This window comes from Anas platyrhynchos, chromosome 30, assembly GCF_047663525.1.
Source record: "Anas platyrhynchos isolate ZD024472 breed Pekin duck chromosome 30, IASCAAS_PekinDuck_T2T, whole genome shotgun sequence".
In the NCBI taxonomy this organism is placed as follows: Eukaryota; Metazoa; Chordata; class Aves; order Anseriformes; family Anatidae; genus Anas; species Anas platyrhynchos.
Window position 1 is genome coordinate 466,071 of NC_092616.1, and position 18,120 is coordinate 484,190.

The following is an 18,120-nucleotide window of genomic DNA, read 5'->3' on the forward strand; positions in this document are numbered from 1 at the left end:
GGGTTGCTCGGAAAAATCGAACCCGGAGGGTCCAGTTGCATGTGGGGCTGCGTAAAGGCTCCCCTGGGGAGTTCAGATGTACCCAAAGCCTTCCTTTGGTGACACTTTTGGATGGTCCAAAGGGGCTTGCAACGCGTTTCCTGGGGCCTGATTTTTCAGTCGTCTTCGATGCCGGCTAGGGCTATGTTTAGGGATGCTGAGAAACAGCGAACCCGGAGGGTCCAGTTGCATGTGGGGCTGCGTAAAGGCTCCCCTGGGGAGTTCACTTGTACCCAATGCATTCCTTTGGGGGCACTTTTGGATGGGCGAAAAGGGCTCGGAACGCATCTCCTGGGGCCTGATTTTTCAGTCGTCATCGATGCCGGCTAGGGCTATGTTTAGGGATGCTCGGAAACAGCGAACCCGGAGGGTCCAGTTGCATGTGGGGCTGCGTAAAGGCTCCCCTCGGGAGTTCAGATGTACCCATAGCCTTCCTTTGGTGACACTTGTGGATGGTCCAAAGGGGATTGCAACGCGTTTCCTGGGGCCTGATTTTTCAGTCGTCTTCGATGCCGGCTAGGGCTATGTTTAGGGATGCTGAGAAACAGCGAACCCGGAGGATCCATTTGCATGTGGGGCTGCGTAAAGGCTCCCCTGGGGAGTTCACTTGTACCCAATACCTTCGTTTGGGGGTACTTTTGGATGGACGAAAAGGGCTCGCAACGCATTTCCTGGGGCCTGATTTTTCAGTCGTCATCGGTCCGACTATGGTAATGTTTAGGGATGCTCGGAAACAGCGAACCCGGAGGGTCCAGTTGCATGTGGGGCTGCGTAAAGGCTCCCCTGGAGAGATCACTTGTACCCAAAGCCTTCCTTTGGTGACACTTTTGGATGGTCCAAAGGGGCTTGCAACGCGTTTCCTGGGGCCTGATTTTTCAGTCGTCATCGATGCCGGCTGGGGTTATGTTTAGGGATGCTCGGAAACAGCGAACCCGGAGGGTCCAGTTGCATGTGGGGCTGCGTAAAGGCTCCCCTGGGGACTTCACTTGTACCCAAAGCCTTCCTTTGGTGACACTTTTGGATGGTCCAAAGGGGCTTGCAACGCGTTTTCTGGGGCCCGGGTTTTCAGTCTTCTCCCATGCCGGCTAGTGATATATTTAGGGTTGCTCGGAAAAATCGAACCCGGAGGGTCCAGTTGCATGTGGGGCTGCGTAAAGGCTCCCCTGGGGAGTTCTCTTGTACCCAAAGCCTTCCTTTGGGGGTACTTTTGGATGGGCGAAAAGGGCTCGCAACGCATTTCCTGGGGCCTGATTTTTCAGTCGTCATCGATGCTGGCTAGGGCTATCTTTAGGGATGCTCAGAAAGAGCGAACCCGGAGGGTCCAGTTGCATGTGGGGCTGCGTAAAGGCTCCCCTGGGGAGTTCTCTTGTACCCAAAGCCTTCCTTTGGGGGCACATTTGGATGGTGAAAAGGGCTCGGAACGCATTTCTTGGGGCCTGATTTTTCAGTCGTCTTTGATGCCGGCAAGGGCTATGTTTAGGGATGCTCGGAAACAGCGAACCCGGAGGGTCCAGTTGCATGTGGGGCTGCGTAAAGGCTCCCCTGGGGAGTTCACTTGTACCCAGAGCCTTCCTTTGGTGACACTTTTGGATGGTCCAAAGGGGCTTGCAACGCGTTTCCTGGGGCCTGATTTTTCAGTCGTCATCGATGCCGGCTAGGGCTATGTTTAGGGATGCTCGGAAACAGCGAACCCGGAGGGTCCAGTTGCATGTGGGGCTGCGTAAAGGCTCCCCTGGGGAGTTCACTTGTACCCAAAGCCTTCCTTTGGGGGCACTTTTGGATGGTCCAAAGGGGCTTGCAACGCGTTTTCTGGGGCCCGGGTTTTCGGTCTTCACTGATGACGGCTAGTGATATATTTAGGGTTGCTCGGAAAAATCGAACCCGGAGGGTCCAGTTGCATGTGGGGCTGCGTAAAGGCTCCCCTGGGGAGTTCAGATGTACCCAAAGCCTTCCTTTGGTGACACTTTTGGATGGTCCAAAGGGGCTTGCAACGCGTTTCCTGGGGCCTGATTTTTCAGTCGTCTTCGATGCCGGCTAGGGCTATGTTTAGGGATGCTGAGAAACAGCGAACCCGGAGGGTCCAGTTGCATGTGGGGCTGCGTAAAGGCTCCCCTGGGGAGTTCACTTGTACCCAATGCATTCCTTTGGGGGCACTTTTGGATGGGCGAAAAGGGCTCGGAACGCATCTCCTGGGGCCTGATTTTTCAGTCGTCATCGATGCCGGCTAGGGCTATGTTTAGGGATGCTCGGAAACAGCGAACCCGGAGGGTCCAGTTGCATGTGGGGCTGCGTAAAGGCTCCCCTCGGGAGTTCAGATGTACCCATAGCCTTCCTTTGGTGACACTTGTGGATGGTCCAAAGGGGATTGCAACGCGTTTCCTGGGGCCTGATTTTTCAGTCGTCTTCGATGCCGGCTAGGGCTATGTTTAGGGATGCTGAGAAACAGCGAACCCGGAGGATCCATTTGCATGTGGGGCTGCGTAAAGGCTCCCCTGGGGAGTTCACTTGTACCCAATACCTTCGTTTGGGGGTACTTTTGGATGGACGAAAAGGGCTCGCAACGCATTTCCTGGGGCCTGATTTTTCAGTCGTCATCGGTCCGACTATGGTAATGTTTAGGGATGCTCGGAAACAGCGAACCCGGAGGGTCCAGTTGCATGTGGGGCTGCGTAAAGGCTCCCCTGGAGAGATCACTTGTACCCAAAGCCTTCCTTTGGTGACACTTTTGGATGGTCCAAAGGGGCTTGCAACGCGTTTCCTGGGGCCTGATTTTTCAGTCGTCATCGATGCCGGCTGGGGTTATGTTTAGGGATGCTCGGAAACAGCGAACCCGGAGGGTCCAGTTGCATGTGGGGCTGCGTAAAGGCTCCCCTGGGGACTTCACTTGTACCCAAAGCCTTCCTTTGGTGACACTTTTGGATGGTCCAAAGGGGCTTGCAACGCGTTTTCTGGGGCCCGGGTTTTCAGTCTTCTCCCATGCCGGCTAGTGATATATTTAGGGTTGCTCGGAAAAATCGAACCCGGAGGGTCCAGTTGCATGTGGGGCTGCGTAAAGGCTCCCCTGGGGAGTTTACTTGTACCCAAAGCCTTCCTTTGGTGACACTTTTGGATGGTCCAAAGGGGCTTGCAACGCGTTTCCTGGGGCCTGATTTTTCAGTCGTCTTTGATGCCGGCTAGGGCTATGTTTAGGGATGCTCGGAAACAGCGAACCCGGATGGTCCAGTTGCATGTTGGGCTGCGTAAAGGCTCCCCTGGGGAGTTCTATTGTACCCAAAGCCTTCCTTTGGGGGCACTTTTGGATGGGCGAAAAGGGCTCGCAACGCATTTCCTGGGCCTGATTTTTCACTCGTCTTCGATGCTGGCTAGGGCTATGTTTAGGGATGCTCGGAAACAGCGAACCCGGAGGGTCCAGTTGCATGTGGGGCTGCGTAAAGGCTCCCCTGGGGAGTTCACTTGTACCCAGAGCCTTCCTTTGGTGACACGTTTGGATGGTCCAAAGGGGCTTGCAACGCGTTTTCTGGAGCCTGATTTTTCAGTCGTCTTCGATGCCGGCTAGGGCTATATTTAGTGATGCTCGGAAACAGCGAACCCGGAGGGTCCAGTTGCATGTGGGGCTGCGTAAAGGCTCCCCTGGGGAGTTCACTTGTACCCAAAGCCTTCCTTTGGGGTCACTTTTTGATTGGTGAGAACGGCTCGCAACTCATTTCCTGGGGCCTGATTTTTCAGTCGCCTTCGATGCCGGCTATGGCTATGTTTAGGGATGCTCGGAAACAGCGAACCCGGAGGGTCCAGTTGCATGTGGGGCTGCGTAAAGGCTCCCCTCGGGAGTTCAGATGTACCCAAAGCCTTCCTTTGGTGACACTTTTGGATGGTCCCAAGGGGCTTGCAACGCGTTTTCTGGGGCCCGGTTTTTCAGACTTCTCCCATGACGGCTAGGGCTATGTTTAGGGATGCTCGGAAACAGCGAACCCGGAGGGTCCAGTTGCATGTGGGGCTGCGTAAAGGCTCCCCTGGGGAGTTCACTAGTACCCAAAGCCTTCCTTTGGGGGCACTTTTGGATGGGCGAAAAGGGCTCGGAACGCATCTCCTGGGGCCTTATTTTTCAGTCGTCATCGATGCCGGCTATGGTAATGTTTAGGGATGCTCGGAAAGAGCGAACCCGGAGGGTCCAGTTGCATGTGGGGCTGCGTAAAGGCTCCCCTGGGGACTTCACTTGTACCCAAAGCCTTCCTTTGGTGACACTTTTGGATGGTCCAAAGGGGCTTGCAACGCGTTTTCTGGGGCCCGGGTTTTCAGTCTTCTCCCATGCCGGCTAGTGATATATATAGGGTTGCTCGGAAAAATCGAACCCGGATGGTCCAGTTGTATGTGGGGCTGCATAAAGGCTCCCCTGGGGAGTTCTCTTGTACCCAAAGCCTTCCTTTGGGGGCACTTTTGGATGGGCGAAAAGGGCTCGCAACGCATTTCCTGGGGCCTGATTTTTCAGTCGTCATCGATGCTGGCTAGGGCTATGTTTAGGGATGCTCAGAAAGAGCGAACCCGGAGGGTCCAGTTGCATGTTGGGCTGCGTAAAGGCTCCCCTGGGGAGTTCTCTTGTACCCATAGCCTTCCTTTGGGGGCACATTTGGATGGTGAAAAGGGCTCGGAACGCATTTCTTGGGGCCTGATTTTTCAGTCGTCTTTGATGCCGGCAAGGGCTATGTTTAGGGATGCTTGGAAACAGCGAACCCGGAGGGTCCAGTTGCATGTGGGGCTGCCTAAAGGCTCCCCTGGGGAGTTCACTTGTACCCAGAGCCTTCCTTTGGTGACACTTTTGGATGGTCCAAAGGGGCTTGCAACGCGTTTCCTGGGGCCTGATTTTTCAGTCGTCATCGATGCCGGCTAGGGCTATGTTTAGGGATGCTCGGAAACAGCGAACCCGGAGGGTCCAGTTGCATGTGGGGCTGCGTAAAGGCTCCCCTGGGGAGTTCACTTGTACCCAAAGCCTTCCTTTGGGGGCACTTTTGGATGGGTGAGAACGGCTCGCAACTCATTTCCTGGGGCCTGTTTTTTCAGTCGCCTTCGATGCCGGCTAGGGATATGTTTAGGGATGCTCGGAAACAGCGAACCCGGAGGGTCCAGTTGCATGTGGGGCTGCGTAAAGGCTCCCCTGGGGAGTTCACTTGTACCCAAAGCCTTCCTTTGGTGACACTTTTGGATGGTCCAAAGGGGCTTGCAACGCGTTTCCTGGGGCCTGAATTTTCAGTCGTCTTTGATGCCGGCTAGGGCTATGTTTAGGGATGCTCGGAAACAGCGAACCCGGAGGGTCCAGTTGCATGTGGGGCTGCGTAAAGGCTCCCCTGGGGAGTTCTTTTGTACCCAAAGCCTTCCTTTGGGGGTACTTTTGGATGGGCGAAAAGGGCTCGCAACGCATTTCCTGGGGCCTGATTTTTCAGTCGTCATCGATGCTGGCTAGGGCTATCTTTAGGGATGCTCAGAAAGAGCGAACCCGGAGGGTCCAGTTGCATGTGGGGCTGCGTAAAGGCTCCCCTGGGGAGTTCTCTTGTACCCAAAGCCTTCCTTTGGGGGCACATTTGGATGGTGAAAAGGGCTCGGAACGCATTTCTTGGGGCCTGATTTTTCAGTCGTCTTTGATGCCGGCAAGGGCTATGTTTAGGGATGCTCGGAAACAGCGAACCCGGAGGGTCCAGTTTCATGTGGGGCTGCGTAAAGGCTCCCCTGGGGAGTTCACTTGTACCCAGAGCCTTCCTTTGGTGACACTTTTTGATGGTCCAAAGGGGCTTGCAACGCGTTTCCTGGGGCCTGATTTTTCAGTCGTCATCGATGCCGGCTAGGGCTATGTTTAGGGATGCTCGGAAACAGCGAACCCGGAGGGTCCAGTTGCATGTGGGGCTGCTTAAAGGCTCCCCTGGGGAGTTCACTTGTACCCAAAGCCTTCCTTTGGGGGCACTTTTGGATGGTCCAAAGGGGCTTGCAACGCGTTTTCTGGGGCCCGGGTTTTCGGTCTTCACTGATGACGGCTAGTGATATATTTAGGGTTGCTCGGAAAAATCGAACCCGGAGGGTCCAGTTGCATGTGGGGCTGCGTAAAGGCTCCCCTGGGGAGTTCAGATGTACCCAAAGCCTTCCTTTGGTGACACTTTTGGATGGTCCAAAGGGGCTTGCAACGCGTTTCCTGGGGCCTGATTTTTCAGTCGTCTTTGATGCCGGCTAGGGCTATGTTTAGGGATGCTCGGAAACAGCGAACCCGGAGGGTCCAGTTGCATGTGGGGCTGCGTAAAGGCTCCCCTGAGGAGTTCTCTTGTACCCAAAGCCTTCCTTTGGTGACAGTTTTGGATGGGCGAAAAAGGGCTCGCAACGCATTTCCTGGGGCCTGATTTTTCACTCGTCTTCGATCCTGGCTAGGGTTATGTTTAGGGATGCTCGGAAAGAGCGAACCCGGAGGGTCCAGTTGCATGTGGGGCTGCGTAAAGGCTCCCCTGGGGAGTTCTCTTGTACCCAAAGTCTTCCTTTGGGGGCACATTTGGATGGGCAAAAAGGGCTCGGAACGCATTTCTTGGGGCCTGATTTTTCAGTCGTCTTCGATGCCGGCAAGGGCTATGTTTAGGGATGCTCGGAAACAGCGAACCAGGAGGGTCCAGTTGCATGTGGGTCTGTGTAAAGGCTCCCCTGGGGAATTGACTTGTACACAAAGCCTTCCTTTGGTGACACTTTTGGATGGTCCAAAGGGACTCGCAACGCATTTCCTGGGGCCTGATTTTTCACTCGTCTCCAATGCCGGCTAGGGCAATGTTTAGGGATGCTCGGAAACAGCGAACACGGAGGGTCCAGTTGCATGTGGGGCTGCGTAAAGGCTCCCCTGGGGAGTTCACTTGTACCCAAAGCCTTCCTTTGGTGACAGTTTTGGATGGTCCAAAGGGGCTTGCAACTCGTTTTCTGGGGCCCGGGTTTTCAGTCTTCTCCCATGCCGGCTAGTGATATATTTAGGGTTGCTCGGAAAAATCGAACCCGGAGGGTCCAGTTGCATGTGGGGCTGCGTAAAGGCTCCCCTGGGGAGTTCTCTTGTACCCAAAGCCTTACTTTGGGGGCAGTTTTGGATGGGCGAAAAGGGCTCGCAACGCATTTCCTGGGGCCTGATTTTTCAGTCGTCTTCGATGCCGGCTAGGGCTATGTTTAGGGATGCTCGGAAAGAGCGAACCCGGAGGGTCCAGTTGCATGTGGGGCTGCGTAAAGGCTCCCCTGGGGAGTTCTCTTGTACCCAAAGCCTTCCTTTTGGGGGCACATTTGGATGGGCGAAAAGGACTCGCAACGCATTTCCTGGGGCCTGATTTTTCAGTCGTCTTCGATGCCGGCTAGGGCTATGTTTAGGGATGCTCGGAAACAGCGAACCCGGAGGGTCCAGTTGCATGTGGGGCTGCCTAAAGGCTCCCCTGGGGAGTTCACTTGTACCCAGAGCCTTCCTTTGGTGACACTTTTGGATGGTCCAAAGAGGCTTGCAACGCGTTTCCTGGGGCCTGATTTTTCAGTCGTCATCAATGCCGGCTAGGGCTATGTTTAGGGATGCTCGGAAACAGCGAACCCGGAGGGTCCAGTTGCATGTGGGGCTGCGTAAAGGCTCCCCTGGGGAGTTCACTTGTACCCAAAGCCTTCCTTTGGGGGCACTTTTGGATGGGTGAGAACGGCTCGTTACTCATTTCCTGGGGCCTGTTTTTTCAGTCGTCTTCGATGCCGGATAGGGCTATGTTTAGGAATGCTCGGAAACAGCGAACCCGGAGGGTCCAGTTGCATGTGGGGCTGCGTAAAGGCTCCCCTGGAGAGTTCACTTGTACCCAAAGCCTTCCTTTGGTGACACTTTTGGATGGTCCAAAGGGGCTTGCAACGCGTTTTCTGGGGCCCGGGTTTTCAGTCTTCTCCCATGCCGGCTAGTGATATATTTAGTGATGCTCGGAAACAGCGAACCCGGAGGGTCCAGTTGCATGTGGGGCTGCGTAAAGGCTCCCCTGGGGAGTTCTCTTGTACCCAAAGCCTTCCTTTGGGGGTACTTTTGGATGGGCGAAAAGGGCTCGCAACGCATTTCCTGGGGCCTGATTTTTCAGTCGTCATCGATGCTGGCTAGGGCTATGTTTAGGGATGCTCAGAAAGAGCGAACCCGGAGGGTCCAGTTGCATGTGGGGCTGCGTAAAGGCTCCCCTGGGGAGTTCACTTGTACCCAATGCCTTCCTTTGGGGGCACATTTGGATGGTGAAAAGGGCTCGCAACGCATTTCCTGGGGCCTGATTTTTCAGTCGTCATCGATGCTGGCTAGGGCTATGTTTAGGGATGCTCGGAAACAGCGAACCCGGAGGGTCCAGTTGCATGTGGGGCTGCGTAAAGGCTCCCCTGGGGAGTTCTCTTGTACCCAAAGCCTTCCTTTGGGGGCACATTTGGATGGTGAAAAGGGCTCGGAACGCATTTCTTGGGGCCTGATTTTTCAGTCGTCTTTGATGCCGGCTAGGGCTATGTTTAGGGATGCTCGGAAACAGCGAACCCGGAGGGTCCAGTTGCATGTGGGGCTGCCTAAAGGCTCCCCTGGGGAGTTCACTTGTACCCAGAGCCTTCCTTTGGTGACACTTTTGGATGGTCCAAAGGGGCTTGCAACGCGTTTCCTGGGGCCTGATTTTTCAGTCGTCATCGATGCTGGCTAGGGCTATGTTTAGGGATGCTCGGAAACAGCGAACCCGGATGGTCCAGTTGCATGTGGGGCTGCTTAAAGGCTCCCCTGGGGAGTTCACTTGTACCCAAAGCCTTCCTTTGGTGACACTTTTGGATGGTCCAAAGGGGCTTGCAACGCGTTTTCTGGGGCCCGGGTTTTCAGTCTTCTCCCATGCCGGCTAGTGATATATTTAGGGTTGCTCGGAAAAATCGAACCCGGAGGGTCCAGTTGCATGTGGGGCTGCGTAAAGGCTCCCCTGGGGAGTTCTCTTGTACCCAAAGCCTTCCTTTGGTGACACTTTTGGATGGTCCAAAGGGGCTTGCAACGCGTTTCCTGGGGCCTGATTTTTCAGTCGTCTTTGATGCCGGCTAGGGCTATGTTTAGGGATGCTCGGAAACAGCGAACCCGGAGGGTCCAGTTGCATGTGGGGCTGCGTAAAGGCTCCCCTGGGGAGTTCTCTTGTACCCAAAGCCTTCCTTTGGGGGCACTTTTGGATGGGCGAAAAAGGGCTCGCAACGCATTTCCTGGGGCCTGATTTTTCACTCGTCTTCGATCCTGGCTAGGGTTATGTTTAGGGATGCTCGGAAACAGCGAACCCGGAGGGTCCAGTTGCATGTGGGGCTGCGTAAAGGCTCCCCTGGGGAGTTCTCTTGTACCCAAAGTCTTCCTTTGGGGGCACATTTGGATGGGCAAAAAGGGCTCGGAACGCATTTCTTGGGGCCTGATTTTTCAGTCGTCTTCGATGCCGGCAAGGGCTATGTTTAGGGATGCTCGGAAACAGCGAACCAGGAGGGTCCAGTTGCATGTGGGTCTGTGTAAAGGCTCCCCTGGGGAGTTGACTTGTACACAAAGCCTTCCTTTGGTGACACTTTTGGATGGTCCAAAGGGACTCGCAACGCATTTCCTGGGGCCTGATTTTTCACTCGTCTCCAATGCCGGCTAGGGCTATGTTTAGGGATGCTCGGAAACAGCGAACCCGGAGGGTCCAGTTGCATGTGGGTCTGCGTAAAGGCTCCCCTGGGGAGTTCAGATGTACCCAAAGCCTTCCGTTGGTGACACTTTTGGATGGTCCAAAGGGGCTTGCAACGCTTTTTCTGGGGCCTGAGTTTTCAGTCGTCTTCGATGCCGGCTAGGGCAATGTTTAGGGATGATCGGAAAGAGCGAACCCGGAGGGTCCAGTTGCATGTGGGGCTGCGTAAAGGCTCCCCTGGGGAGTTCACTTGTACCCAATGCCTTCGTTTGGGGGCACATGTGGATGGGCGAAAAGGGCTCGTAACGCATCTCCTGGGGCCTGATTTTTCAGTCGTCATCGATGCCGGCTAGGGTAATGTTTAGGGATGCTCGGAAACAGCGAACCCGGAGGGTCCAGTTGCATGTGGGGCTGCGTAAAGGCTCCCCTGGGGAGTTCTCTTGTACCCAAAGCCTTCCTTTGGGGGCACTTTTGGATGGGCGAAAAGGGCTCGCAACGCATTTCCTGGGGCCTGATTTTTCAGTCGTCTTCGATGCCGGCCAGGGCTATGTTTAGGGATGCTCGGAAACAGCGAACCCGGAGGGTCCAGTTGCATGTGGGTCTGTGTAAAGGCTCCCCTGGGGAGTTCACTTGTACACAAAGCCTTCCTTTGGTGACACTTTTGGATGGTCCAAAGGGACTCGCAACGCATTTCCTGGGGCCTGATTTTTCAGTCGTCATCGATGCCGGCTAGGGCTATGTTTAGGGATGCTCGGAAACAGCGAACACGGAGGGTCCAGTTGCATGTGGGGCTGCGTAAAGGCTCCCCTGGGGAGTTCACTTGTACCCAAAGCCTTTCTTTGGGGGCACTTTTGGATGGGTGAGAACGGCTCGCAACTCATTTCCTGGGGCCTGTTTTTTCAGTCGCCTTCGATGCCGGCTAGGGCTATGTTTAGGGATGCTCGGAAACAGCGAACCCGGAGGGTCCAGTTGCATGTGGGGCTGCGTAAAGGCTCCCCTGGGGAGTTCACTTGTACCCAAAGCCTTCCTTTGGTGACACTTTTGGATGGTCCAAAGGGGCTTGCAACGCTTTTCCTGGGGCCTGATTTTTCAGTCGTCTTTGATGCCGGCTAGGGCTATGTTTAGGGATGCTCGGAAACAGCGAACCCGGAGGGTCCAGTTGCATGTGGGGCTGCGTAAAGGCTCCCCTGGGGAGTTCTCTTGTACCCAAAGCCTTCCTTTGGGGGCACTTTTGGATGGGCGAAAAGGGCTCGCAACGCATTTCCTGGGGCCTGATTTTTCAGTCGTCTTCGATGCCGGCTAGTGTTATGTTTAGGGATGCTCGGAAACAGCGAACCCGGAGGGTCCAGTTGCATGTGGGGCTGCGTAAAGGCTCCCCTGGGGAGTTCACTTGTACCCAGAGCCTTCCTTTGGTGACACTTTTGGATGGTCAAAAGGGGCTTGCAACGCCTTTCCTGGGGCCTGATTTTTCAGTCGTCTTCGATGCCGGCTAGGGCTATGTTTAGGGATGCTCGGAAACAGCGAACCCGGAGGGTCCAGTTGCATGTGGGGCTGCGTAAAGGCTCCCCTGGGGAGTTCTCTTGTACCCAAAGTCTTCCTTTGGGGGCACATTTGGATAGGCAAAAAGGGCTCGCAACGCATTTCCTGGGGCCTGATTTTGAAGTCGTCATCGATGCCGGCTAGGGCTCTTTTTAGGGTTGCTCGGAACCAGCGAACCCGGAGGGTCCAGTTGCATGTGGGGCTGCGTAAAGGCTCCCCTGGGGAGTTCACTTGTACCCAATGCCTTCCTTTGGGGGCACATTTGGTTGGGCGTAAAGTGCTCAGAACGCATTTCCTGGGGCCTGATTTTTCAGTCGTCTTCGATGCCGGCTAGGGCAATGTTTAGGGATGCTCGGAAACAGCGAACCCGGAGGGTCCAGTTGTATGTGGGGCTGCTAAAGGCTCCCCTGGGGAGTTCACTTGTACCCATAGCTTTCCTTTGGTGACACTTTTGGATGGTCCAAAGGGGCTTGCAACGCGTTTTCTGGGGCCCGGGTTTTCAGTCTTCTCCCATGCCGGCTAGGGTTATGTTTAGGGATGCTCGGAAAAATCGAACCCGGAGGGTCCAGTTGCATGTGGGGCTGCGTAAAGGCTCCCCTGGGGAGTTCACTTGTACCCAAAGCCTTCCTTTGGGGGCACTTTTGGATGGGCAAAAAGGGCTCGCAACGCATTTCCTGGGGCCTGATTTTTCAGTCGTCTTCGATGCCGGCCAGGGCTATGTTTAGGGATGCTGAGAAACAGCGAACCCAGAGGGTCCATTTCCATGTGGGGCTGCGTAAAGGCTCCCCTGGGGAGTTCACTTGTACCCAATGCCTTCGTTTGGGGGCACTTTTGGATGGGCGAAAAGGGCTCGTAACGCATCTCCTGGGGCCTGATTTTTCAGTCGTCATCGATGCCGGCTATGGTAATGTTTAGGGATGCTCAGAAACAGCGAACCCGGACGGACCAGTTGCATGTGGGGCTGCGTAAAGGCTCCCCTGTGGAGTTCACTTGTACCCAATGCCTTCGTTTGGGGGCACATTTGGATGGGCGAAAAGTGCTCGGAACGCATTTCCTGGGGCCTGATTTTTCAGTCGTCTTCGATGCCGGCTAGGGCTATGTTTAGGGATGCTCGGAAACAGCGAACCCGGAGGGTCCAGTTGCATGTGGGGCTGCGTAAAGGCTCCCCTGGGGAGTTCACTTGTACCCAGAGCCTTCCTTTGGTGACACTTTTGGATGGTCCAAAAGGGCTTGCAACGCGTTTTCTGGGGCCCGGGTTTTCAGTCTTCTCCCATGCCGGCTAGTGATATATTTAGGGTTGCTCGGAAAAATCGAACCCGGAGGGTCCAGTTGCATGTGGGGCTGCGTAAAGGCTCCCCTGGGGAGTTCTCTTGTACCCAAAGTCTTCCTTTGGGGGCACATTTGGATGGGCAAAAAGGGCTCGGAACGCATTTCTTGGGGCCTGATTTTTCAGTCGTCTTCGATGCCGGCAAGGGCTATGTTTAGGGATGCTCGGAAACAGCGAACCAGGAGGGTCCAGTTGCATGTGGGTCTGTGTAAAGGCTCCCCTGGGGAGTTGACTTGTACACAAAGCCTTCCTTTGGTGACACTTTTGGATGGTCCAAAGGGACTCGCAACGCATTTCCTGGGGCCTGATTTTTCACTCGTCTCCAATGCCAGCTAGGGCTATGTTTAGGGATGCTCGGAAACAGCGAACCCGGAGGGTCCAGTTGCATGTGGGTCTGCGTAAAGGCTCCCCTGGGGAGTTCAGATGTACCCAAAGCCTTCCGTTGGTGACACTTTTGGATGGTCCAAAGGGGCTTGCAACGCTTTTTCTGGGGCCTGAGTTTTCAGTCGTCTTCGATGCCGGCTAGGGCAATGTTTAGGGATGATCGGAAAGAGCGAACCCGGAGGGTCCAGTTGCATGTGGGGCTGCGTAAAGGCTCCCCTGGGGAGTTCACTTGTACCCAAAGCCTTCCTTTGGGGGCACTTTTGGATGGGCAAAAAGGGCTCGTAACGCATCTCCTGGGGCCTGATTTTTCAGTCGTCATCGATGCCGGCTAGGGTAATGTTTAGGGATGCTCGGAAACAGCGAACCCGGAGGGTCCAGTTGCATGTGGGGCTGCGTAAAGGCTCCCCTGGGGAGTTCTCTTGTACCCAAAGCCTTCCTTTGGGGGCACTTTTGGATGGGCGAAAAGGGCTCGCAACGCATTTCCTGGGGCCTGATTTTTCAGTCGTCTTCGATGCCGGCTAGGGCTATGTTTAGGGATGCTCGGAAACAGCGAACCCGGAGGGTCCAGTTGCATGTGGGTCTGTGTAAAGGCTCCCCTGGGGAGTTGACTTGTACACAAAGCCTTCCTTTGGTGACACTTTTGGATGGTCCAAAGGGACTCGCAACGCATTTCCTGGGGCCTGATTTTTCAGTCGTCATCGATGCCGGCTAGGGCTATGTTTAGGGATGCTCGGAAACAGCGAACACGGAGGGTCCAGTTGCATGTGGGGCTGCGTAAAGGCTCCCCTGGGGAGTTCACTTGTACCCAAAGCCTTTCTTTGGGGGCACTTTTGGATGGGTGAGAACGGCTCGCAACTCATTTCCTGGGGCCTGTTTTTTCAGTCGCCTTCGATGCCGGCTAGGGCTATGTTTAGGGATGCTCGGAAACAGCGAACCCGGAGGGTCCAGTTGCATGTGGGGCTGCGTAAAGGCTCCCCTGGGGAGTTCACTTGTACCCAAAGCCTTCCTTTGGTGACACTTTTGGATGGTCCAAAGGGGCTTGCAACGCTTTTCCTGGGGCCTGATTTTTCAGTCGTCTTTGATGCCGGCTAGGGCTATGTTTAGGGATGCTCGGAAACAGCGAACCCGGAGGGTCCAGTTGCATGTGGGGCTGCGTAAAGGCTCCCCTGGGGAGTTCTCTTGTACCCAAAGCCTTCCTTTGGGGGCACTTTTGGATGGGCGAAAAGGGCTCGCAACGCATTTCCTGGGGCCTGATTTTTCACTCGTCTTCGATGCTGGCTAGTGCTATGTTTAGGGATGCTGAGAAACAGCGAACCCGGAGGGTCCAGTTGCATGTGGGGCTGCGTAAAGGCTCCCCTGGGGAGTTCACTTGTACCCAGAGCCTTCCTTTGGTGACACTTTTGGATGGTCAAAAGGGGCTTGCAACGCCTTTCCTGGGGCCTGATTTTTCAGTCGTCTTCGATGCCGGCTAGGGCTATGTTTAGGGATGCTCGGAAACAGCGAACCCGGAGGGTCCAGTTGCATGTGGGGCTGCGTAAAGGCTCCCCTGGGGAGTTCTCTTGTACCCAAAGTCTTCCTTTGGGGGCACATTTGGATAGGCAAAAAGGGCTCGCAACGCATTTCCTGGGGCCTGATTTTGAAGTCGTCATCGATGCCGGCTAGGGCTCTTTTTAGGGTTGCTCGGAACCAGCGAACCCGGAGGGTCCAGTTGCATGTGGGGCTGCGTAAAGGCTCCCCTGGGGAGTTCACTTGTACCCAATGCCTTCCTTTGGGGGCACATTTGGTTGGGCGTAAAGTGCTCAGAACGCATTTCCTGGGGCCTGATTTTTCAGTCGTCTTCGATGCCGGCTAGGGCAATGTTTAGGGATGCTCGGAAACAGCGAACCCGGAGGGTCCAGTTGTATGTGGGGCTGCTAAAGGCTCCCCTGGGGAGTTCACTTGTACCCATAGCTTTCCTTTGGTGACACTTTTGGATGGTCCAAAGGGGCTTGCAACGCGTTTTCTGGGGCCCGGGTTTTCAGTCTTCTCCCATGCCGGCTAGGGTTATGTTTAGGGATGCTCGGAAAAATCGAACCCGGAGGGTCCAGTTGCATGTGGGGCTGCGTAAAGGCTCCCCTGGGGAGTTCACTTGTACCCAAAGCCTTCCTTTGGGGGCACTTTTGGATGGGCAAAAAGGGCTCGCAACGCATTTCCTGGGGCCTGATTTTTCAGTCGTCTTCGATGCCGGCCAGGGCTATGTTTAGGGATGCTGAGAAACAGCGAACCCAGAGGGTCCATTTCCATGTGGGGCTGCGTAAAGGCTCCCCTGGGGAGTTCACTTGTACCCAATGCCTTCGTTTGGGGGCACTTTTGGATGGGCGAAAAGGGCTCGTAACGCATCTCCTGGGGCCTGATTTTTCAGTCGTCATCGATGCCGGCTATGGTAATGTTTAGGGATGCTCAGAAACAGCGAACCCGGACGGACCAGTTGCATGTGGGGCTGCGTAAAGGCTCCCCTGTGGAGTTCACTTGTACCCAATGCCTTCGTTTGGGGGCACATTTGGATGGGCGAAAAGTGCTCGGAACGCATTTCCTGGGGCCTGATTTTTCAGTCGTCTTCGATGCCGGCTAGGGCTATGTTTAGGGATGCTCGGAAACAGCGAACCCGGAGGGTCCAGTTGCATGTGGGGCTGCGTAAAGGCTCCCCTGGGGAGTTCACTTGTACCCAGAGCCTTCCTTTGGTGACACTTTTGGATGGTCCAAAAGGGCTTGCAACGCGTTTTCTGGGGCCCGGGTTTTCAGTCTTCTCCCATGCCGGCTAGTGATATATTTAGGGTTGCTCGGAAAAATCGAACCCGGAGGGTCCAGTTGCATGTGGGGCTGCGTAAAGGCTCCCCTGGGGAGTTCTCTTGTACCCAAAGCCTTCCTTTGGGGGCACTTTTGGATGGGCGAAAAGGGCTCGCAACGCATTTCCTGGGGCCTGATTTTTCACTCGTCTTCGATGCTGGCTAGGGCTATGTTTAGGGATGCTCGGAAACAGCGAACACGGAGGGTCCAGTTGCATGTGGGGCTGCGTAAAGGCTCCCCTGGGGAGTTCACTTGTACCCAAAGCCTTCCTTTGGGGGCACTTTTGGATGGGCGAAAAGGGCTTGCAACGCATTTCCTGGGGCCTGATTTTTCACTCGTCTTCGATGCTGGCTAGGGCTATGTTTAGGGATGCTGAGAAACAGCGAACCCGGAGGGTCCAGTTGCATGTGGGGCTGCGTAAAGGCTCCCCTGGGGAGTTCACTTGTACCCAGAGCCTTCCTTTGGTGACACTTTTGGATGGTCAAAAGGGGCTTGCAACGCCTTCCCTAGGGCCTGATTTTTCAGTCGTCTTCGATGCCGGCTAGGGCTATGTTTAGGGATGGTCGGAAACAGCGAACCCGGAGGGTCCAGTTGCATGTGGGGCTGCGTAAAGGCTCCCCTGGGGAGTTCAGATGTACCCAATGCCTTCCTTTGGGGGCACATTTGGATGGGCGAAAAGTGCTCGGAACGCATTTCCTGGGGCCTGATTTTTCAGTCGTCATCGATGCCGGCAATGGCTATGTTTAGGGATGCTCGGAAACAGCGAACCCGGAGGGTCCAGTTGCATGTGGGTCTGTGTAAAGGCTCCCCTGGGGAGTTCACTTGTACCCAAAGCCTTCCTTTGGTGACACTTTTGGATGGTCCAAAGGGGCTTGCAACGCGTTTTCTGGGGCCCGGGTTTTCAGTCTTCTCCCATGCCGGCTAGTGATATATTTAGGGTTGCTCGGAAAAATCGAACCCGGAGGGTCCAGTTGCATGTGGGGCTGCGTAAAGGCTCCCCTGGGGAGTTCACTTGTACCCAAAGCCTTCCTTTGGGGGCACTTTTGGATGGGCGAAAAGGGCTCGCAACGCATTTCCTGGGGCCTGATTTTTCAGTCGTCTTCGATGCCGGCTAGGGCTATGTTTAGGGATGCTCGGAAACAGCGAACCCGGAGGGTCCAGTTGCATGTGGGGCTGCGTAAAGGCTCCCCTCGGGAGTTCAGATGTACCCAAAGCCTTCCTTTAGTGACACTTTTGGATGGTCCAAAGGGGCTTGCAACGCTTTTCCTGGGGCCTGATTTTTCAGTCGTCTTCGATGCCGGCTAGGGCTATGTTTAGGGATGCTCGGAAAAATCGAACCCGGAGGGTCCAGTTGCATGTGGGGCTGCGTAAAGGCTCCCCTGGGGAGTTCACTTGTACCCAAAGCCTTCCTTTGGGGGCACTTTTGGATGGGCAAAAAGGGCTCGCAACGCATTACCTGGGGCCTGATTTTTCACTCGTCTTCGATGCTGGCTAGGGCTATGTTTAGGGATGCTCAGAAAGAGCGAACCCGGAGGGTCCAGTTGCATGTGGGGCTGCGTAAAGGCTCCCCTGGGGAGTTCACGTGAACCCAATGCCTTCCTTTGGGGGCACATTTGGATGGGCGAAAAGTGCTCGGAACGCATTTCCTGGGGCCTGATTTTTCAGTCGTCATCGATGCCGGCAATGGCTATGTTTAGGGATGCTCGGAAACAGCGAACCCGGAGGGTCCAGTTGCATGTGGGTCTGTGTAAAGGCTCCCCTGGGGAGTTCACTTGTACCCAAAGCCTTCCTTTGGTGACACTTTTGGATGGTCCAAAGGGGCTGGCAAAGCGTTTTCTGGGGCCCGGGTTTTCAGTCTTCTCCCATGCCGGCTAGTGATATATTTAGGGTTGCTCGGAAAAATCGAACCCGGAGGGTCCAGTTGCATGTGGGGCTGCGTAAAGGCTCCCCTGGGGAGTTTACTTGTACCCAAAGCCTTCCTTTGGGGGCACTTTTGGATGGGCGAAAAGGGCTCGAAACGCATTTCCTGGGGCCTGATTTTTCAGTCGTCTTTGATGCCGGCTAGGGCTATGTTTAGGGATGCTCGGAAACAGCGAACCCGGAGGGTCCAGTTGCATGTGGGGCTGCGTAAAGGCTCCCCTCGGGAGTTCAGATGTACCCATAGCCTTCCTTTGGTGACACTTTTGGATGGTCCAAAGGGGCTTGCAACGCGTTTCCTGGGGCCTGATTTTTCAGTCGTCTTCGATGCCGGCTAGGGCTATGTTTAGGGATGCTGAGAAACAGCGAACCCGGAGGGTCCATTTGCATGTGGGGCTGTGTAAAGGCTCCCCTGGGGAGTTCAGT